The 24032-nt window shown below is 39.3% G+C and overlaps 1 pseudogene; it reads left to right on the forward strand.

Annotated features, from left to right (window-relative positions):
• The first annotated feature begins 6207 nt into the window (after nucleotides 1–6207).
• On the forward strand, nucleotides 6208–23492 carry LOC110566842 (developmental pluripotency-associated protein 5A-like; annotated as a pseudogene).
• Nucleotides 23493–24032: the final 540 nt, after the last annotated feature.

A 24032-nucleotide genomic window follows, 5' to 3' on the forward strand; every position in this document is an offset into this window, starting at 1 on the left:
GTTTTTGTGTTGGCTTAGAGGTTGCTGGAACTTGAAAATTTTAAGGCTTCCTGCCTGATAAGGTCTGTCAGGCACTTTACCCTCCCACAAAATAAACAGAAAGGTTTATGAGGAGGAGGAGATGCAATATACCGCCAAGGAAGGCCTCACTGCCAGAAGCCCACGCTCACAAGTCACTCCCCAGCTGCCAACTGTGAAGGGAGGATTTTAAATTGTGGCTTGACTTTCCTGGCCTTCTGTGATTTTATTAACCCCCTGTAGCAATGGTTTCCATTTGTGAGCCATTCTATTTTATTGGAAGGAGCATGTAGCTGTACCATAGCCCACGGTCAGGGGCTAGATACTGAAGAAATACCTCCAAAACTTTGTTGACTGGAAAACACAATTATAGGAAGAAAACTTAGTCATATTTCTTCCCTATTTAAGATTTCAGTGGTTTTCAGTTTCCTAGAAAGTCAGAGACATAGTCTTCCATGTGACCTGTCATAATTGCATCATTCCAGACATCTCTACACCCTCATAAGAGAAGACCCTCCCCCTCTTTCACCTTCTCTCTTCCTGGAAGTATCATACTGTGCATAGAGAGAGGCCAGTGATGGAGTGAAAACAGCTGAGCCCAAAGCCTGACTCTTGCTAAATAATGGGCAGGTTTCCTGGCCTCTCACTGCTTTGATCTCCTTGTCTGTATTAGAACATGTTACTAACACAGAGTTTCCCTGGCATTGTCATGAAGATTAAACAACGCATTTAGATAAGGGAATGCCGATTTGATGAGTTCTGAACAAACTTTAGTCCAGATTCTGGGGGTCTAACATGAGATACTATCAATGCCTCTTTGCCACCATGGACACTAAAAAATAAATAAATAAATAAAAGAAGAGAGAAAGAATACAGTCATGAGGGAGAAGCCATGCAGCGAGAACGTGAGGCAGCCAGCTGGTCACATTGGATCACAGTCAGGAAGCAGATCATTGACTGTGAGTGGAACTGGCCTGTAAATTTTTAAGGCCTACCTGTAACTCGTTTCCTCTAGAAAGACTCTACTTCCTAAAGATTCTACATCCTTCCAAAACAGCACTAGCAGCTGGAGACCAAGCCCATGAACACACCACTTCACGTAGAAACCAACACCCTGTATGCACATCACCATACACAGTAGCTGTGGTGAGTGAAAACTGACATCTCCATGGTTGTATGAAAATGTGTGAAGTCTTGAGGCTGAAGAGATGACTCAAATCTAAGAGTGCTTTCTGCTCTTTCAGAAGATCTGTGTTTGGGTCCCAGCGTCTAAATGGTGACTCACAAGTACTTGTAACTCCAGTTCCAGGGTTTGATGCCTTCTTCTAATGTCCTTGGGCTCCTGCATAAGTGTAGTGCAGTGCATACACTCAGACTCACACATGCACAAGAAGTAAATAAGTAAGTAAACACATTTTTCTTAAAGGTGGTGCAGAGTATCATTCACCATGGCCGCTTCTTTGGCTACACTTTGCACACAGAACATTGCCTGCTGTATTGCATACACTCTGCTTGTCCCTGTGATAGAACTAAATACACCATTACAGTGTAGCCAGGAGCATGTTTGAGCAGATGCTGTTACTTTATACTCACATACTAGGGTATTTCAGTTCCTTAAAATGATCAACACTTGCTGAGAACAAGCCACTAGGCTATCTGAAAAGGGTGATGAACAAAGAAAACACTATTTTATCCTGTGCACATTCTCACAGATAGTAAGGTCCATAAAACTCTTAATTCAGCAGATTTTATTATACTCAACTGTGTTCCCATACGCATTCATTCAACAATTACTAAGTATATGAGAGTCTACCATGTGTCTGAGCCTGCAGTACGGATAAAGCATTAAGCAGATATGGCCTTTGCTCCCATTCCAATACAGAAAACCAACGAAAAATCAATTTCTTATATTTTTAAGCTACAAAGGAAAATTACAGAAGCATTTAATTTACTTTGCATGCCCCTTTGATACTAAAGTGCATTACATATTCATGTAATTGTTTGCCCTTTATGTTAAAAGGTACAGCTAAGTTCATTTCCCTCTTAGTAATTATAAATAAGCCTTGTTTTCCTGGGAAGCAAGAGATTAGATTGTTGAGCTTTGTGCACTCTGCAAATTCACCTCCCAAATTATCAGATGCCATAAAACTTTTGTTCCACCCGACTTCACTGCTTCCCTCCTTAGGAAGAACTGGAAAATTAGCTTTTATGGAAGTGAACTACCTTAATATTTAAAAATCTTTTGGAGTTAAACTGCAGAGTTCTTGCACATTGGATTCCTGCAAAAGCTGCTGCCTACAGAGTGGCCAGTTCTAAAGAGCTTTTATTACTTAGGTCACGCATAAAGTCAGAGGAACACTTTAAGCAGCTAAAGATGAAAACTTATGCAGGGAGAAAGTTAGATCTGACTCAGAGATGAGACTTACCCACAATACTGATAGATTAGCTTCTTATTTCCCACATCAGACTGCAAACAGCTAAGACAGGGATGCAGCTGGGAGAGGCTGGATATAGGCACAAGTATGTTAAGAGGAAGCAGGATGCTAATTATCTGACAGTAATAATGCTGACGGACAATGAGTGGCTGCTGTAAAAGTCTGAACTTTTCTTTTTTTTTTTAAGTTGTGAGCTAGCAGCACCAGGTGACACCTACAGTAAACTAAAAGGGTGATCTAAACTGTTTCTCACTCGTGCAACAAATTAGCAGCATGGTGCTCACAGGAAGACACTGGTTCAGAGAAACTAAATAACTACTTGCCAAGTACCCATAAGGCAGTCAAAATTAGAGTTGGTCTCTCAGTTAGAGCAGCATCTCCCTTCTTCCCACACAAGAATCAGTAGAGCTCACTTCTTTTGCAGGGTGTCCTTGCTTGGATACGAAGTTGAGAGTCCTCTATGTACACACCATATGTTCCCCACACAAGAGACACCTTTGGTGCATGGAAACCTCAAAAGAAAATGCAGGCTAAGCCTGGACCACTCATGGAAAGGGGAAAATGTATTATTCGTGTTGTATATAGTATTACATTTGATTGCTCCCTCTTTCTCTATAACTCTTCCTTCTTTACAGTCCTTTTCTACTTTTCCTCAGGTCTTACATACACATGCACAAACACACACATACACACACGTACATACACATATTTAAATCTACATTTCTTTTGTAATAGAAACTGCATTTGTCTTTCAGAGCCTGCCTTACTCCAGTTCTATCCAGGATTCTGAAAGTATTAAAAGGCGTGTGTGTGTGTGTGTGTATGTGTGTGTATGTGTGTGTGTGTGTGTGTGTGTGTGTGTGTGTGGTTTTTATTTATATGTTGATGGGTATCTACCTAGAGTCCCTTCCGTAGCAATAAGTGATTAGTGTAGCAATAAATATGGCTGGCAAGAATCTGTATATACTGACTTCAGATCTTTTAGATATAGATCCAAGAGTCGTGTGGCTGTATCATATGGCAGATCTAATTTTGGTTTGTTGAAGAACTTCCACACTGATTTCAATAGCGGTCATGCCAGCTTATTCTCCCACGAACAGTAAATAAGCGTATCCCTTGGATCGTGTACTAGTTAGTTTTGTTGTCAACTTGATTTAGAGCCATCTTGGAATGGCGACCCTCAGCTGAGGAACTGCCTTGATCAGATCAGTCTGTGGCCGTGTCAGTAAGGAAGTGTCATAACGAATGATTGATGTGGGCCCTTTGTGAGAAGCACTGTACCAAGTTTAGCTGCCTGTACAAGGTACAGCCTTGACTTCCTAGGAACCACACCTTCTGTGGGCTGATCCTGAAGAAACACTTCTCCAAATATCTTGCCACAATGGTAATGGTATCTTTTATATCACAACTGATTCTTTACTGCAGCTGACCAGTGTCAACTATCCCAGCAAAGCAAAGATTTTGCTTTAGTGTTTCTGGTCTCCTGCTAAGTATAGCCAACTTTTCAGCTCCAGCTGACCAGAACTACAAATTCTGAATTCAGAATATCATGAAAACAGTACTACTTTGCTTCCCTCCAAAACTTCATTAGCCAGACTTCCATCATCTACGTTCTTTCTTCCAAGCTTTTAGGACTCTTTAAGCATTCCCATCTTCCTAGCTCCTACAACTTTCTACTAAACTCTGGGCATTCGATGGCTTTCTTAGCCCAAAGTTCCAAAGTCCTTCCACAATCCCCTCCAAAACAACATGGTCAAGTCCATCACATAAATATCCCACAATCCTGGTATCAGGTTTTTTTCAGTTAAGGTTTCAAATGCAACTTCAGTACATGTAGGACAGGGGCTGTGTTTTATCTTACACTTTGAGTTAACAGCCCACCACTGAAGGAAATCAGGGCAAGAGTGCAAGCAGGACAGGAACTGAAGCAATGGCCATGAAGCAGTGCTGCTTGCTGCATTATTCAGCCTGCTTTATTATGCACCTGAGGACCACCTGCCCAGGCTGGTGCCACCCACAATAGGCTAAGCTCTCACACATCAATCACTAGTTAAGAAAATGTTCCCTGAGACTTGCTTACAAGCCATCTTACAGCAGCATCTTCTCAACTGTGGTTTTCTCTTCTCAGATAACTCCGGCTTTTGTCAAGTTGACAAAAAACAAACAAACAAAACAACCAAGAAACTCCAAAACACCGTGGTTTTGGGCATGGTGTTTATTACAGAAACAGAAAAGAAATTAAACATTTTTGACGTATTTACTGCTCTTTGCATTATTCATGATATTCTGACTTGGGTAAGATGAAATTAGAAAGCAGGCTGATTTTTCTGCCAACTAAAAACGCTACGCATCTTTTCAAATATTTATTCGTCATTTATATTTCTTTCTTGGAGAACTGTCTATTTTACACATTAGTTCATTTATCAATTGGGTGATTTGGTTTGGGCTATGTAATTTTTGTGGTTCTTTATACACTCAAGATATTAATCCCTTGTAGGGTGCACAACTGGCAAGAGGGGTTTTGTTGTTCTTGCTTTTCAGTCCGTGTGTTGCCTCTTCACTTAACTGATTGTTTCTTTTCTGTGCAAGGCTTTTAGTTTCATAAAGTTTCATCTGACAACTCCTGTGTTTATTTATTGTGCTGCTTCCCAGAAAGCCCTGCCTGTGCACATATCTTTATTTATCGTTCACTTGAGCAGAGTCCACATTTCTCATATTACTTGTGAGTCTTCAATCTACTTTGAATTAGCTTTTTTTTTTTGCAGGATGAGGGATAGAGGTCCAGCTTCACAGCTCTATGAGTAAATGTTTTACCATTGGATTATTTCTGAGTCCTCCATTTGGTTACATTGGCCTGTTATTATCTGTTTTGCTTGTTGTTTGTTTGTTTGTTTGTTTGTTTTTGCCAGTACCACACACTTTGTTTACTATGGCTCTGTAGTACAATGAGATAAAGTATTGTGATGATTCCAGCATTGCACTTGCAGATGATATGACAGTATATGTAAGTGAGCCCAAAAAGTCCACCAGAGAATGCTCACAGCTGATAAACACCTTCAGCAAAGTGGCTGGATACAAGATGAATTTTTTTTTAAAGTGAAAGACCTGTATGACAAGAACTTAAAGTCTCTAAAAAAGAAATTGAAGAAGTTATCAGAAGATGGAAAGATATCTCATGCTCATGGATTAGTAGGATTAACATAGTGAAAATGGCCATCTTACCAAAATCAATCTACAGATTAAATGTAATCCCCATAATTATAACCAACACAGTTCTTTATAGACAGTGAAAGAACAATTCTGAACTTCTTATGGAAAACCAAAACAAACAAACAAACAAAAAACAAAATAGCTAAAACAATCTTACACAACAAAAGAATTTCTGAAAGTATCTCCATCTCTGACTTCAAGCTCTACTACAGGGTAATAGTAACATTGGCACAGGAGACAATTTCCTGAACAGGATACCAACACCTCAGGCCCTAAAATGAACAATGAATAAAGGGGAACTCTTGAAACTTAAAAGATTCTGTAAAGCAAAAGACACGATCAGTAGAACAAAATGACAGTCTACAGATTGGGAAAAGATCCTCATCAATCCTACATCTGACAAAGGACTAATATCTAGAATATATAAAGAATTCAAGAAATTAAACACCCCAAAAACAAATAATCCAATTAAAAATGGGTTAAGGGTGGGCCACAAGGCCTGACCTAGTCTCCCCTGGAAACAGGTTGCCTGTGAGCAACTGAGATGGGAACCATCTTAACCCTTAGAGATACCCTACCATCAGTGAAAGTTCCAGAAGACTTGAAAGATCCAGCAGTATTACAAGTCCAGACGCTGGTGCTAAAATATGTTCAAGATCCCTTCCACAGGGATCCCTGTGGAAGGGATCTTGAATCCTTCACGTTGAGCAGTTGAGCCAAGCCACATTTAAGCTGAAGACTCTGGAATTTTCTGAATTCACTGAGATCTTAGTTTATGGCTCTCACAACAAGCTTCGGACTAAATGGATTCTTCTGTTCATGGCTGAGAGGTGCTGCATGCATCGGGAGAGGAATGCTCAAGCTGAAGGAAACCATGAAGACCCTGGAATGAGGCCAGCTTGTAGTGGAGCTAGTTTCCTGTCAATGTTATCTCCACAGAGATTATGCTGTGGCCTATGGTGGAATGGTTCTGGCCTCCTTTATATTTCTCAATTGTTATTATTTATTACAATTCATTCAATTTGTATCCCAGCTGTGTTCCCCTCCCTTGTCTCCTCCCAATCCCACTCTCCCTCCCTCTTCTCCACCCATGCCCCTCCCCTAGTCCACTGATAGTGAAGGTCCTCCTCCCTTCTATTTGAGCCTAGCCTATCAGATCTCATCAGGACTGGTTGCAATGTCTTCCTCTGTGGCCTGGTAAGGCTGCTCCCCCCTCAGGGGGAGGTGATCAGAGAGCCTACAACTGAGTTCATGCCAGATAAAGTCTTTGTTCCCCTTACTAGGGACCCTTTTGGAGACTGAGTCTATGGGCTACATCTGAGCTGGGGTTTAGGTCCTCTCCATGCATTGTCCTTGGTTGGGATATCATTCTCTTCAGGGCCCACAGGGTTCAGTTTTTATGGCTCTGTTGGTCTCCTTTTGGAGATCCTGTCCCCTCCAGATCTTTTTATTTCCTCCTTCTTTCATAAGATTCCCTGCCCTCTGCCAAAGTTTGGCTATTAGTCTCAGCCACTGCTTCAATACCTTGATCAGTAGAGTCATTCAGAGGCCATCTGTAGTAGGCTCCTGTCCTGTTCCCTGTCTTCTCCTGCTTCCAATGTGTATCACATTTGTCCTTCTGAGTGAGGATTGAGCATCTTCCCTAGGGTCTTCCTTGTTATTTAGCTTATGTAGGACTATAGATTTTAGTATGTTTATCCTATATTATGTGGCTAATATCCACTTATAAGTGAGTATATTCCATGTGTGTCTTTCTGCTTCTGGGTTACCTCACTCAAGATGATCTTTTCCAGTTCCCACCATTTGCCTGAAAATTTCATGATATCCTTGTTTTTAATAGCTGAATAGTATTCCATTTTGTAAATGTACCACAATTTCTGTATCCATTCTTCTGTTGAGAGACATCTAGGTTGTTTCCAGCCTCTGGCTATTACAAATAGAGCTGCTATGAACATAGTTGTGCAAATATCCTTGTATAGTGAAAAATATTTTGGATATATGCCTAGGAATGGTATATCTGGGATTTGAGGTAGCACTATTCCTAATTTTCTGAGGAAGCATCTGATCTGTTTTTTAATTTTTTTTTAGATCCTTTATAGTCTAACAAGATATCCCTGGATCCCTGTCTTGCAGTGAGTCCTGATGTGATTATCTCTTTCCAAGGTTGCTAACTAAATAATAACATTTAAATAATTTTTAAATATGGGATACAGAGCTAAAAAGAGAAGTCTCAACAGAGGAATTTAGAATGACTAAGAAACATTTAAAGAAATTCTCAATGTCTTTAGTCTTCAGGGAAATGTAAATCAAAACAACTCTGAGATTCCATCTTATACCCATCAGAATGGCTAAGATAAAAAACTCAAGTGACAGCATATGCTGGCGAGGATACAAAGAAAGGGAAACACTCCTCCATTGCTGGTGGGAGTGTTGGAAATCAATCTGGCACTTTTGCAGAAAATTTGGAATATCTTTTTCTAAGGACTCAGCTATACTACTCCTGGGTATGTACCCCAGAGATGCTCCACCATACAAAAACACTTGTTCAACTATGTTTATAGCAGCTTTATTCACAATGGCCAGAATCTGGAAACAACCTTGATGTCCCTCAACAAAAGAAGGGGTAAAGAAACCTTGGCACATTTACACAATAGAATACTACTAGGCTTTCAAAACAAAGAAATCATGAAATTTGCATGCAAATGGTGGGAGCTAGAAAAGAACATCCTGAGTGAGATAACCTAGACCCAGAAAAATACACATGGTACATACTCACTTATAAATGTATTTTAGCCATTTGGTACAGGATAAATATACTACAAGGCACAGAACCAATGAAGACAAACAACAAGCACGACCCAAGGTAGGATGCATAAATCTTACTTGGCAGGGGAAATAGAATAGACAGAGGTAGCGGTTGAAAAGAGGAAACAAGGAGAGAGCAAGCAGCGAGAAATGAGGGTATAGATCAGACCTATAGTGAGTGGAGGCAAGAGGACAGAAGGCCTGTATAGAAAAGAGAAACTGAGGTTGGGGACATCTCTGTGACAAGCTGGAGACACAAGTCAGGGTAGGATCCTGGGAGGATATAGGGAGGACTCAAGCAGAGACTCCTAGTAGCAGAGGCCATAGAGTCAGAAGAGGACATCATTTAACTAGACTAGTCTCCTAGCACAGGGAGGGGAATACCAACCCATCCACAAAAATGTCTCTCCAAATTTTACCCTGCCTAGGAGATATGCACGGATAAAGATAGAGCAGATAAAGCAGAGATTGAGGGAATGTCCAACTAATGCTTGGCCCAAGCAAAGACCCACCCTATGGGAGAGTGCAAACCCCTGACACTAAGACCAATACTGGGCTAAGCCTGCACACAGGAGGCTATCAGAGTTGTCTTCTGAGAGGCTCTACACAGCAATGCCTCAAAACAGATGCTGAGACTCATAGCTAAACATTGGGTAATGCATAAGGAGTCTTGTGGAAAAGTGGGAGAAAAAAAGAATAGGACCTCGAGATGACAGGAGTTCCACAAGAAGACCAACAAAGCCAACTAACCAGGGCCCAAAGGGGCTTACTGAGGCTAAAGCATCAACCAAGGACCATGCGTGGACTGGACTTAGTCCCCCCTACAAAATGTAGCAGGTGCGCAGCTTAGGCTTCATGTGGGTCCTCAAATATGGAAACTGGGGACTGCATCTGACATGGACTTTCCTACCAGCTTTTTGATCACTTGCCCCTAAGGGGGGACTGCTTTGCCAGGCCGCAGGGGAAGAGGACACCACGCTAAACTATGATGTGACTTTATGAGCTGGGATGGACTAGAAGGGGGCCTCTCCTTTTTTGAAGAATAGGGAAGGGGGAGGGAAGGAAGGTGAGACAAAGTGGGATGGGGCTACAACCTGAAGGTAAAGTGGATAGATAGATAGATAGATAGATAGATAGATAGATAGATAGATAGATAGATAGACAGACAGATAGATAAATGAAAAGAATGGCCATGAGGTGGTCTTTGGTGGGCTAACCTTACAACAAAGTTAAATTTTAATTGTCTAGAAATTCCTTGATATTTTTGGCTTTATTTTGGTTTTGGTTTTGTTTTGGTTTGCTTGGTTTAGGTCAGGAGAAGAAGAAAACAAGAAAGAAAGAAATGTTTTGTCTTGTTTTGTTTCCACACAAATGCTTTCTTTCAAACTGAAAAATAAGACCATTTGTGAGCTCAGGCCCTGAAGTTTGACAGTATATTCAAACACCTTCTATGAGCTGTATGATTTTAGGCAAGTTTCTTGTCCTCTCTCATCATTTTGCTATGTAAAATTAATTCAGTAACTATGCATCACTCCCTAGAGAGCAGGAAGGATGAGACAAGCAGGCGACAGGGAAACAGTTGGGAGGAAGTAGCAGAGTCAGAACTCAGAATCCATTTCCCCAAAATATGGTTTGCGTTCAAAACTATGGATTAAAGTTTTCTTTTGTCAGAAATCCTGATGATTAGCAGGACATTTATGCCTCCAGAGTTTACTTATGGCACAAGATCTTAATCCCACTGTACCTTATTAATATCATTAAAGTTAACTCCGGTCCTATGATTTTTCCTTTTTGAAAAGGTAAACTGTAAGTAGAAGAAGCACGATTTGGAAAGAAAAAAAAAAGTCATCATGGTACATGACTTCCTCTTGGACTCGGAAGCCTGATGCCGAAGGATCTGAAGTTAAAGATCATCACAAACCTGTTTTGAAACCGTCTAGTGCAGTTACCTGAATTTCTAGAAAAGGAAACATGGAATAAGAGACATGGGGTTACTTCTGGGTGCTTCTGTTTCACCACTTCTGTTTACATTTTTGTTTTTTTCCCAGAAATTAGGTAAATGGAATTTTTTAAAAAATGGAACTTTATTTCCACTCTATCTTTCCTCTGGCAGTATTTTTATACTATAGAAAAGAAGACAAAATCCAGTGAACAAACAGATGTTGACTTGGTTTAATGAAGGAGAGAGTCAGAACTCTGTGGAATCCTTTCCTGGGCAGCAAGCTTTTCCTTTGACAATGGGGTTTTAGTGTTTCCTTCCCACAGCATGAGTGCCTAGAGAAATCTTACTTCTTTGGGCTCCATCGTTTTAACACTCCACTTTCAGTCTTGCTTCTTCAAGACAGGAAACCAACAGAGCGACAAAACTCAGGGTGGCTTCTGTGTCAGCAAGCCCTAGCAGAGGAGCTGAGCCTTTGCGCTGGGTGGAGCATGCCTTCCAAATCATCACTACGTAACTTCAGGCAATTTCGTTTAAGGTATCTGAAGTTTTTATTCTCAGTTGACAGGACTACGGATTAAAGTTTTCTTTTGTCAGAAATCCTGATGATTAGCAGGACATGCTAAGAGCCTGGAGTCATTCTCCAGCACCATGTGAGGCCTGAGGGATGCAGCTTCTGGAAGTGTCTGTCATGTCTAAGCAAAAGTAAGCAAATCCTTTGTCACATGGATTCTACTTCTAGACATGTATCTTATAGGAAGATGGATGTTAAAGGATGTTCATTGCAACCTTAACTATTCCAACAATAATAAAATAATTAAATTGGGGACAGAAAGATTAAAAAATTATGCAAAGACAATGGTAAGAATTTGTATAAGGTGCTAAGCAAAATTACACTGTATTTATGAACCATAATGCTGAACCCATTTATGACAAGTCAGAACAGAAAGATAGAAGTGCAAATGTGTACACACAAATAAAATTGTTAGTAACTACCTCTGATGGGAGAAAAACATATATATGGATGATGTTACCATAGACTATATACATTCCTGTAACTTTTAAATTTTCATCATAAGTATATGTCAGTTGCATGCTAGTAAAAGATAATGGATAATAAATAAATGTTTCCTTTAATCTATGAACTCTGTGCTTAGTGTTATAATTATTGTTGAAATTGACATTGTTACTATTGTCAGTACAACTTCTTACACACTTTCTAAAAACAATTCTTTTTCTGAGAGCATGACTTGTATCTCATCAGAGGGCTCTTTCACAGACCTTCAGGCCTGGCCATTTCTTTATGACCTGTACTAAAGGCCTGCACAGCTAGAGCTAAGGGATGAATAGAGGTGAGTTCAAACACATAAAATCAAGGCAAGGGAGTCTCCCACACCTCTGTTTGTGCTGTCATTTGTCTCCCTGTTAAGATGCAATAAAGACAATAAAATGAAATAGTCTGTGAAGAATGACAGAGCCTTATTCATAAAAAATGGTTCAAATGAGAAAAGTCTTTTAATGGAGATGGCACAGCTACTATGCCGAGCTCTAAGAGGAAGACACATAAAATCCTTAAGACAATTCATTAACCACAAATTATTGTAGGCAACTGAACTCAGAATCCATTTCCCCAAAAATATGGTTTATGTTCCAAACTATCAAAGGGATAGCTGGCCTCAGAGTACCTGATGCAAAAATAAGGGAGAAAAAGCAGCTTCTCTGAATCTAGGATCTTCCCAACTGACCAGTGAGTCATTAGAAGAAACATGACCTTAATGAGAATGAAGAGGACTTTATGGAGCAGGATCAAGGCCAACCCACTCGTACTTCTGTTCCTTTTGGAGAACTGGAGCTAAAAAAAAGAAAATAAAATCACTAGCATCATGCCATAAGGAGGACTGCATAATTTTCCTTTGCGCTAATTCTTGCCCTGTTAATACCTAAATCTCTTGAGACTTAACTCTGCAGCACACCCCCAACAAGCTTCTTCATCTAACTCCACAGAATTACCAGTCAGCTTTGTGAACGACCAACCTCTTCCAGGGTGCGCCTCAGCTGATCCCTTCTGGACAATTCTCTCATTTAGGGGTCCTGAATGTATTTGCTCTTGCTGCTGTCTGGGGTGACTGCAGACTTTAAGACAATGGCTTATTTGCACGCCTTTATACTTGAAAGGGATAACACAAATTAGACAGATTCTTCTTGAGAAAGTAACACGCCTGTAACTTTGACACAAACGAAAGCAGTGATGTCAAGCTTTCAAGGGCACTTTTAGTACTTTCTGGTCCTAAGTAAGAAATCAACACCTTGGAGTAAAACCAAGATTAAGTGCCTGGTGGACTTTTATTTATTATAATTCTAATTTTAATGAGATAAATCTGATATCTAAAATTTACCAACTTAGAGTGTTCAGTTATATATATATATATATATATATATACACATATTCAGGGAGTCGAATGGATCATGAATGGTAGTGGTTATGGAGTACTGCCAATGTATTTAATGCTACTGAATAACACTTCAAAATGGTTGCTATGAAAAATTATGATATATATGTTTTACCATAATAACATTTTATCTGGCATTTTAACTAAAATTTTCTCTCTATTCAACATCTCAGTAATTACTTTTTATTGGTTTGGATTTTTAATAGACCCTGATACTCTAAGAACAGAATAATCATACAGGAAAGAAAACATAGCAGTTTTCTCCATGTAATGGATTATAAATAATTTTCATTCTTTTTTGTATTCATATTTGTTTCCTATTATTTTACATGTAAAAACATCACATCACTATCTTTTTAATCTTGTCAATCCATATGATTAGAATTCTTGAGCAAGGGGATACAAGTAGCTTTCTGGAACATAAGAGAATCAAAACTTTTGGGGTATTTTGCAAAGCATTTTGAATCATGTTTCAATGCTTGTGGCTCATTTTTTGAGGTGTAGTATTTTATGTATATTATGAGCTTCATATATAAGCTACACAATTTTGTGTCTAAAATTTTTGTTTATAGCTGTATTTCAAAACTACATCTCTCAAATGTAAAACATGCTGGCATTCACATATATTTGTAAGTGACCAAAGAAATGAGGGAAGAGTTGGAATGGTTTCGTTTTGTAACCTTGAATAAGTTTAAAGATCTAGTCACTGACTCTCACAACTGCTGAGAGAGAGACAACCAGACAGTGTCTCATATGGGAGAACGGACATTTACCATGTCCATTTGCTGCCGAAACTAACTGGTGTACTGCTCATGTTTCTCATTAACCATGATCCAAAAGTAAGTTAAGAAAGGAAGAGCTTATTATGCCTTCCTTTTCTAGGAGGGACAGTCCATAATGGCAGGACTGGCACAGCGGCAGAATCATGAGGCCATTACGACATCCTTTCCTCAGCCAGGAAGCAAAGAGAGCAGAAAGTAAGGCTGGAGAAGAAGCTTCAAGGGCCAAACCAGTGATCTAGTTAGTCCTCTAGTTATGCTCGCCTCCAGCTGAGGACCAAGTATTCAAATGCACGCACTTACGGAAGATATTTTACATTCAAATCCAATGCCTGTGATTTATTAAACCACTTGACTGAATAATAATTTACAAAGAAAGAAAAATAATAAAACAGTTTCAAAACAAAAGCCAGACTCTAAAGAATTGTAGACAAATTCCTGGTTTCCTTCTGCAACGTGAAAGAATTAAATTACAGAGTAAGATGCCAAGTCTCCTACAATGCAAGCATTAAAATTCTCAGACTTGATTCGTGCAAACTGTTAAAAAAAACTATGAAATTTATAAGACAACTTAAAACCATAACAATATTTTTGCTTATAACAATGCAATTGTTATTTAATGTATATTTTGTGAATATATAGAAATGTTTTAATGTATATTTAATGTATGCATTAAATATATTTAATGTATATTTTGGAAATACTGACAAGTGTATAAATGAAATAGTATGGATTTGGGGTTTGATTTATAAGAATTTTTGATGTGGCTGAGTAGAGAGTTGGGTAGAGGTATTGCTGAGGCTCTCTTGGTTTTCAGTATATTATTTCTGAGGCTGGGTTGTATGTACCTGGAGTTTCTTTCATTATTATTTTTACTTTTCCATGCTTTTGCGATTTGTTCTACACTGAAACATAAGATCAGGCTTGGTTTATGATGACACTGTGATAGAAGTAGTAAGCCCTTCAAAAGACACATGTGACCCATGAATTCATTGACTGTTTTATTCATGGTAATGAGTTAGCTGTTGACAGAGTGAAGAGGAACTGTTCTCTTCTCTTCCGAACTGAGGTTACTGCCCTCCCACCAAGAAGCCCTAAGAAGCCAAGCAGGTGCTGATAACAGTTGTAAAGTTTTTGGAATTCTGGGATTGTGAGCCAAAGCAATGCTATTTCTACATAAATTTCTCAGTCTTGGATAGTCTATGAATAGGAATGTAAAACTCTGCTGAAGACAATACACATGATTGAAATTTTGATAACACTTGAGGAAAAGAAACGGCTTTGATAATGTAATAATTGTTTATTAAGGGAGGAACACTTAGAGGGTCTTTGCTTTTATTTGTTGGTAGGATTCTAGTTGCTTTATTCTTCTGAGTTTAGGAAATATACAAGATCTGATTCACCCTAAAATAAAATGTTATAACCAAGTGTTCTTTTGCTACTAGTACACAAATCCAAGAAGTAATACTTCAATGATCACCCTCTTTGAATTGTAAAGCTGTGATATCCAGAACTCACTATATAATCTAAAGGTTGATGGCCAGAGGCTTTAATGAACAGAAGAAGCTGAAATCCAGAAAATAACCAAGTTTACAACTTGACTTGAAAGTTATTGATATTCTATATTTTAAAAGTACAAAGCAAAGGACACTGTCAACAGAACAACAGCCTACAGGCTGGGAAAATATCTTTATCAACCCTACATCTGACAGAGGGCTAATATCCAGAATATATAAAGAATTCAAGAAATTAGGCACCAACAAACCAAATAACCCAGTTTTAAAAAATGGGGTACAGAGCTAAACAGAGACTTCTCAACAGAGGAATATCAAATGGTGGAGGAACACTTAAAGAAATGCTCAACATCCTTAGTCATCAGGAAAGTGAAAATCAAAATGACTCTGATTACATCTTACACCTATCAGAATGGCTAAGATAAAAGGAAGGAGAAGAGGACCTCCCCTATCAGTGGACTTGGGGAAGGGCATGTGTGAAGAAGGGGGAGGGAGGGTGGGATCGGGAAAGGAGGAGGGAGAGGCTTATGGGGGGGGATACAAAATGAATAAAGTATAATTAATAATAAAAAATGAATAATAATTTAAAAAAACCTCAAGTGACAACACATGCTGCCAAGGATACTGGTGGGAGTACAACTTGTACAACCACTTTGGAAATCAATATGGCACTTTCTCAGAAAACTGGGAATAGCCATACCTCAAGACCCAGCTAGACTCCTGGGCATTCACCCAAAAGATGCTCCACCATACAAAAAGGACATTTGCTCAACTATGTTCATAGCAGCTTTATTTGTAATAGCCAGAATTTGGAAACAACCTAGAGGTCCCTCAATGGAAACATTTACAAAATGGAGTGCTACTCGCCTATTAAAAACAAAGAAATCGTGAAATTTGTAGGCAAATAGATGGAACTAGAAAAGATCATTCTGAGCGAGGTAACCCAGAAACAGAAAGACACGCACGGTATACACTCACTTATAAGTGGATATTAGCCATATAATATAAGCTAGCCGTACTAAAATCTATAGTCCTAAAGAAGCAAAACAACAAAAAGGACCCTAGAGAGGATACTTAAAGCTCATTCAAAATGGCAAACATAATAGACAACAGAAGTGGTGGAAGAGAGAAAACAGGATGGGAGCCTACCATAGAGGTCCTCTGAAAGGCTCTACCCAACAGGAGATTGAAGCAGATGCTGAGACTCACAGTCAAACTTTGGGCAGAGTACAGGATGTCTTATGGCAGAAGGGGAGAGGGTACGGAAGGACCCGGAGGAGAGAGGAGTTCCAAAAGAAGACCAACAAAGCTAAAAAATCTGAGCCCAGGGGGCCATGCAGAGACTAATGCACCAACCAAGGACCATGCATAGAGAGGACCTAGATCCCCTGCTCAGATGTAGCCCATAGGCAGCTCAGTCTCCATGTGGGTTCTTGAGTAAGGGGAGCAGGGGCTGCCTGTCATGAACTTGGTTGCCTGCTCTTTGATCACTTGCCCCTGGTGATGCAGCCTTGCCAGGCCACAAAGGAAGATTTAGGCAGTCCTGATGAGCCTTGATAAGCTGGGGTCAGAGGGCAGGGGAGGTGGACTCCCCTTATATTGGACTAGTGGAAGGGGATGGAGGAAGAGGGAGGGAAGATGAGACCAGAGGAGATGAGAAAGAAGGCTACAATTGAAATATAAAATGAATAAATTGTACAAAAAAAGTACATTAGCACACCTGACGTGAAGTGAGAATTTAAAATGTGTAAGTTGTGAACAGAATTAAGGGCTAATAAGAATGTGCAACAGTGTGGACAGCAGGGAAGCTCAGTGAATCTCACTGTCTTCGTCAGGCTTGAGTGGGAAACATAATGTGCTTAAGAATTTAGAAAGTAAAATATTAAGCTTTCTTTCAAGATGAGCAAACACACACACACATAGAGAGAGAGAGATAAAGAATATTGAGATAAAATATCCACATACCTAAAAACCTCAGCATCAGCATTATATTACAAAACATGCAGTGCCTATTATACAAAATTATATTTTTGATAGATCAATATAGTTATTCTAAGTTAGATACATATTTATTTCTAACTAAATGAGTACCTTTTAGTATGTTAATATTATCAAGAAGTAGACCATCTAAAACCCACGTCTCGCCCCTGGGGGCAATGGTCTCCTGAACCTACTCAGACCTCGGACACCACCACTGCTAGTTCTAGAACTGATGCAGGATGTTCCAAGGAGGGGGTTAAGGCTTCTCATAATATTTCCTATAAGTCCACACCTGCTTATAACCCCCATTTTTATTCATTGTTAGCCAGATAGAGCCAAGTAATTGTGGTAATGATACTTACTTTTTTGCCCAATGCTGGAATGCTAGTGAATTTAGGTATGCCCTGGTTACTCGCATGTCTCGCTGGGTGCCAGTGCCTGTTGATGCCCCTCACGCTATGACTCCCTTCAGACAGAAAAGGGATCTTGGAATTACAGCCACCATTGTTACTGCCATCTCATTGGTGGCTGTTGGAGCTACTACCGCGGCATTAGCCATGAGTCATACTATGCAGACTGCTCAGACCCTAAATAATCTTTTAGCCAATGTAGCTCATGCTTTAGATGTACAAAAAGGAATTAATGCTCAACTAAAAGGAGACTTGATGGTGTTCAATCAGAGGATTGACCTCGTGCAGGAGCAAATTGATACCCTATGGCAAATCGCTCAACCTGGCTGTCAATGGAAGTATGCTGGACTTCGTGTCACTAGCATACAATATGAGAATTTTTCCCGTGCTGCAAATCTGTCTAAACAATTGTCTAGCTATATTTTAGGTAATTGGACTGAAGAATTCGATACTACGATGGAGCAGCTGAGAGTGGCCATTGTCACAGTAAATTCTACCGGAGTGGACGCAGGACTAGCCACAGGATTATCATCATGGATTGCTGCAGCCATGAATCATCTGAAGGAATGGGCGGGCATGGGAGCGTTAGCAGGCCTTCTGGTGTTGGTCTCCTTGGTTTGCCTGTGGTGTATATGCAAGATTAGAGTCTCACAACAGCGTAATGCAGCCATTATCATTAAGGCCTTTACAGCCATTGAAGCAGGACAGTCTCCCCAAGCATGGTTGGCTACCATAAAAAGCTAAAATGTTATGCTCAGGATGCGAGGCTAAGCAGTGCACTCAGGGTCAGCCGCTTTGGACCCAGAGAAGAGCATGTCTGATTGCATGCGGGTTGATGCCCCAGGTCCCGCCTCTGAGAAAAAGGTATTGGACGGGTCTGATGCTCTTTGGGTGGATGACACCTAAATGAACATCGGTACAAAGTCCCAATTTATTTCTAATATCAGAGATCAGACCTCTACTCTTGCCTGATGCATCTAAAACAAAAAGGGGGAACTGTAGAGAGCTGAGTAATGCCGCGCCTTAAAGATGGAGCTGGTTTCCGCCTTCCACCTTCCCGATGGTGAGTGCTCTCTGTCACAAACAACTCCACATTTGGCTAAGGATGAGGATCTGGCTTGCTTCCGTGTATGTGGACCTATCTGCATTGCCCACGAGGCACACTGGGGTTGGCTACCCAGAGGCTATTTTAAGCTGTGGGCTGGCTTTCCCCAGGGTCAAAAGATTGTTCAAGGTTCCTGAATAAACTGCATTGAGAAGAAAAAAAAAAAAAGAAGAAGACATTAAAAAACAAACAAACAAAAAAAAACAAGAGATTATATATGTATGGATACATATGTATATATAATCAAAAATTATACTTGAAAAACCTTAAATTTTAAATTTAAGGTTTAAATTTAAACTTTAATTTTAAATCATCTTAAATTTAAAACTAAAGTATGAAGTGAACTAGTAATGTACTATGTACTAAATATGCAAGAAACATTATACTAAAAACACTGCACTTCTAGCAATAGTATAATCTAAAAGCTTTGTCTTTATAAAACACAGGAAGGCGTTTTATAACTTTCTAGGAAAGGAGAGTTCAGAAAATTCTCTTTAGACAAAATAAAAAAAAAACAACAAAATCATCAAAAATAAAATAAAATAATTTTTTTAAAAAATGAGGATTATGAAAATTGAGCACATACAAGAAACAAGTTGAAAAGTGTATATATATATATATATAGGATATTGCTATTGCATTGGGTAATAACAATATCAGCATATTACCAACTTGGCTGAACCTAACCCTAAGCCCACCTCAGTGTGTGCAAGAGCAATGACTTTTCCTCCAGATAGGACAATTTCTATAGAAGGCACAGGACACGAACTTCTTATGTATTTATGTTCATTGATAACCTGTACCTGTGTGGGACATTTTCAAGATAATTGAGGAAAAGGGGAGAGAGATATGGGAGAGAAGAAGGGAGAAATAACAGGAAGAAAGGGGAAAAGGCTAAGGGCTGGGAAGGAAAGGGAAAGAAGTAAAGTTAAGGAAAGGAACACAAAATCAGAGTGCATATTTAGAATTATCACATTTTTTAAAACGTGTAGTTTTCAATCAAATATTATAGTACAAGAGGAAAAAAATCAGGGAAATCCAGGGAATTAGAGTTTATGTGCATGGAAAAAGAACACTTACTAAGACTGACCATAAAAAGGCCAAGATCCAGGAGGTGTTGAAATGAACATTTAAGCGCAGTGCTCTTAAATCAGCTCATGGATTTAAAGACAAAAGTGACAGCCTTAATCCAACCAACAAGGGTTCTAATTAAAGAAACAGAAAGTATAGAACAACAACAACAAAAAGTAAATCCAGGAGATGAATCACAACAGCAAATTTGTGGTCACAAGAAAAAAAAAAGCTCAATGATTCTGAAGATAGAAAAATGGGAATAACGTCTGAAGAATATGTTTATAGATTTAATTATGAAAATAGATTAAATAAATGTAAACAGAGACTCAGAGCTTTGGCAGAAAACACAGAAAGATGCTAAAGGAGTCTGGAGTAAACTGCTCCAAATAGATGCTTTGTCGTATTGTTCGATTTGAGCTGAAGACAGACATGGGACTGATTCACTAATTTCCCCTTCTGTGTAAAGCAGGTTATCAGATTTCCTGAGGGACAGGTGGCAACCCACACTCACATAAACCAGTAATTGGCTTGGTGGAAGGTCAAAGGTATTAGGCATGTCCTATCTTGCAAGAGACAATGGTGTCTTGGCAGTCAACCCATTTCAGACACTCGGATTTACCTTTATGACTCACAATTCCTTAGCTAGAAGGTTGTCTCTCTTGCTTTTCTAAGACCTCTTTAACAAATTGCTAACCAATGGGTCATTTCTAGCAAGAAATCCATTCCCTCACAAGTCTGACTCCATTAAACTAATGATGTTCTACTTGGGTGGAATAAAGATGGTTCCTTGGGGCTTCTCTGAGGAAAATTCCATTCAGTTCTCATCTCCTAGTTTCAAGTGGCAGATGGTAATCCTAGCATATGCCTGGACACATTACTTTGGTGTCTACCTCAGTGTCCACAGTGCCTTTTCTGTACTGTACTTCCATTTCCCTAAAAAGATACAGCGTTTAGGCTTAAGGCCTAGTTTAAACTGGGAGGTTTTCTTCATGTTCCTAAGAACTATACAGCAGGATTTCTGATCCTAAAGTGATCTCTCTCAGATTTAACTACTTTTGATGGCCATTCAGCCACATTTAACCTTATTCTCCTGTTAGGCTCTTGGGGTGGTTAAAATAATGACCAGCATGATATATTTATGTTCTAGTTATTTGATGACTAGTCATTGAGTAGGTGGTCATATAAACAAGTAAATGAACAAGGTATGCTTGAGAAGTCTATTTCTCATCAAAACAAAGATAAATCATTTTCTGTATAAATAAATGATGATGTCAAATTATTTTCTCATGGACAGCACAGGGCTTTAATCCATTAAACTAATGATGTTCTACTTGGGTGGAGTTTGTGTTCCAAGTAATTAGGTCCAAACTCAAATTCTGAGCACATGGATGAACTGGTGTCATGCTGTGTAATCTGTTGAAAGCAACTGTGCAAAGGCCACACAGAGCTTCTATAGAGCCCAATGGGACCTTGTACTATCTAGTTTCCAGATTGTGAAGTGATTGCTTTGAGTTTCTGCTATTTCCCACACTCATTACATTCTTTGTCTCCAGAATGGATTTCTGTGAGGCCACATTCTGCACACATTACAGTGTTTGTCAAGATAATGAAAGGCTTGAAAATCTGAATTTCCAATACAGATGGTGAATTATGAAAGCTCATCTTACAATATTTCCTCACTGCATTCATTTACTCAATAGGTTTGCTCATCCCTCCACTCAGAGACCACATTGTTGCTAAGGAGAAGTCTGAGGGTTCAGCAACACAAAGATTAGAATATTGAAAAGGTCAGTATGACAAAGCCACTTCTTTAATTCACACCACATATTAGACATTAGAAGTCTAGCTCCTCATTCTTATGACAAATGAGAATTAAAAATAGCATAAAATTAATCAGCAAATGGTGGCAAATGGTTATTAATTTCTTTGGTATTCATTACAATAACATTAATCATGAAAAAAAAAACTCTTTGAATGTAAAAGTAGCTGCTGTGTGGAGTTCCGTAGGAATCCAGTGGTAATTTGGTATTTGTTAATGTCCACTTACAAGGAAGTGCTGCTTTATTAATCCACTTTTCTGTGACAATATCTGAAATACGCAAACGACATAAGCTTTACTCCCTCTGTAGATTTTACATTTAAATTGCAAGGCCAGCATACATAGTTAGTTAAGATAAAAATTATAGCCAGACTTGGACTGAGGAAGTTGATGTTCACTATCTTTTTTGTTCTCTATTATACTCTGTCCACTCTCTCCACACCCCTGGAGGATTCCGCTTGTGAGGGCCTCTTATCAACCCCACTTTTATCTACTGGAGATACCACTTCTTGGTACTGACACAGTCTTCCCTATTCTTTTTATCCTTGTTTTTCTCCATACATTTTTTTTTGTCCTACTGCAGCCTACTCTCCCCACATCTTCACTGCTGGGGGACTGTGTCTCGTGGTGAGGACCTGATGCCCCTAGCTCTTTTCTTCCGTACTTTTCAACCTTTTTATTTCCAGCACATCTTCAATTCTTTCTGCTACCCACTGACCTGGTAGAAGCTCTGTCTACCAGGCACCCCACAGCCACTATACTTCTCCAGGATCCAAAGACCAAAGAGGGCAGCAGTAACCAGCCCACCAAACAAAGACAAGATTGGATATCATAACCTGGAAACACCCCAGTCATTATAATTTCAGATACCCAGACACCAGGTACCAAAAATACAAACACTAATAGTGAAGAAAATTCGCTTCCCACTAGTCCCATCACAATAAGCCCTGAATGAAATTACAAAAGCAGATTAAAAAAAAAAAGACACTAAAGTAATCCAAACTGAAATAAAATAAGAAATCCAAAATGTAAGAAGTCTTAAAACACACACACATGCACACAAAGGTAATACTCACCAACAGAGTACAAGATATGGAAGAGAGAATCTCAGATCTTAAAGAAAAGATAGAGGAAATGGATACTTCAGTCAACAAAAATGTTAGATGTAAAAACTTCTAGGTATAAGACATCCAGAAAATCTGGGACACTATGAAATGTACAAATAAAAGGGATAAAGGAAGAAGAAGAAACTCAGGTCAAAGGTACAGAAAATATTTTTTTAGCAAAATTGTAAGTGAAAATTGCCCCAGTCAAAACAAGGAGGTGCCTATGATGGTACAAGAAGCATACAGGACACCAAGTAGACAGGGCCAGAGAAGAAATTAACAGTAACACATAATTAACAGTAACTGTCCAGAATAAAGGATATTAAGGGTGGCAGGGGGAAAAGACCAAGTGACATATAAAGGCAGACTTACTAGAATTACAGCTGACTTCTCATGGAGACCCTGGCAGGTAGAGGAGCCAGGACAGGTGTCCTACAAATTCTAAGAGTACACAGATGCCAGCCCAGACTGCTAACCAAACAAAACTATCAACCACTGTGGACATAGAAAGAAATACATTCTACAATAAAACCAAATTTAAGCAAAATTTGTCTACCAATCGAGCTCACTGGAAGGCGCTAGAAGGAAAATGTCAGTTTGACAAAGTTAATCACACCTTATAAAAAAACTCTCAAAATAAGAATCAATATAAGGAGAAAGAAAAACACACCGTAACTACAAAATAACAGGAATCAATAAACACTGATAACTCTCAATATTAATGTTTCTCAAATTCCCCACAAAAAGACAGGATAACAGACGAGATTGAAAACCAAGACCCGCCTAAAGTAGATGGGAACCAACATTGCGACCTACAAGAGAAATGTGCAGACAGTGAGAACTATTGAAGCACTGGGTCCTGAGTGGGATGTTGGTGTCAAGCCCTCCTCTCAGGGCTCAGAGGCCTGTGCTGAAGAGCAGGTGGAAAGACTGTAAGCAGCAGAGGTGACAGACAACTCTGAGGACACAGTGTCACCCAGACACAACAGCACTGGTGCACATAGGAATTCAGAGCCTGGGGCAGCACACACAGGACTGCACTGCTTCAAACGTGGCGGGGGGGGGGGGGAGCTGAACTGAGAGGGGGAAGTGGATATGGCTCCCACCTGTAACAAAGAGATTACCTGTAATCGGTACCCACTTGCAGAGGAAAAATTAGTCTCATTGGAGTAAATGGCCAAAACAAAGCAAAATCAGTGGTATTTTTGTAGACTTTTTGTGTCATGCATCTTTGTGTATTCTTTGTCTTATTAGTCTTTTGCTTACACATTTTGGTTTCTGATTTGATGTGTGTATGTGTGTGTGTTATTTGTATTTTAAGTAGAGAGAGAAAGGAATGTTATGGAGTTGGTTAAGTAGAGCGGTGGGAATGATATGAGAGGAATATA

This window comes from Meriones unguiculatus, chromosome 2 (assembly GCF_030254825.1).
Source record: "Meriones unguiculatus strain TT.TT164.6M chromosome 2, Bangor_MerUng_6.1, whole genome shotgun sequence".
Lineage (NCBI taxonomy): Eukaryota > Metazoa > Chordata > Mammalia > Rodentia > Muridae > Meriones > Meriones unguiculatus.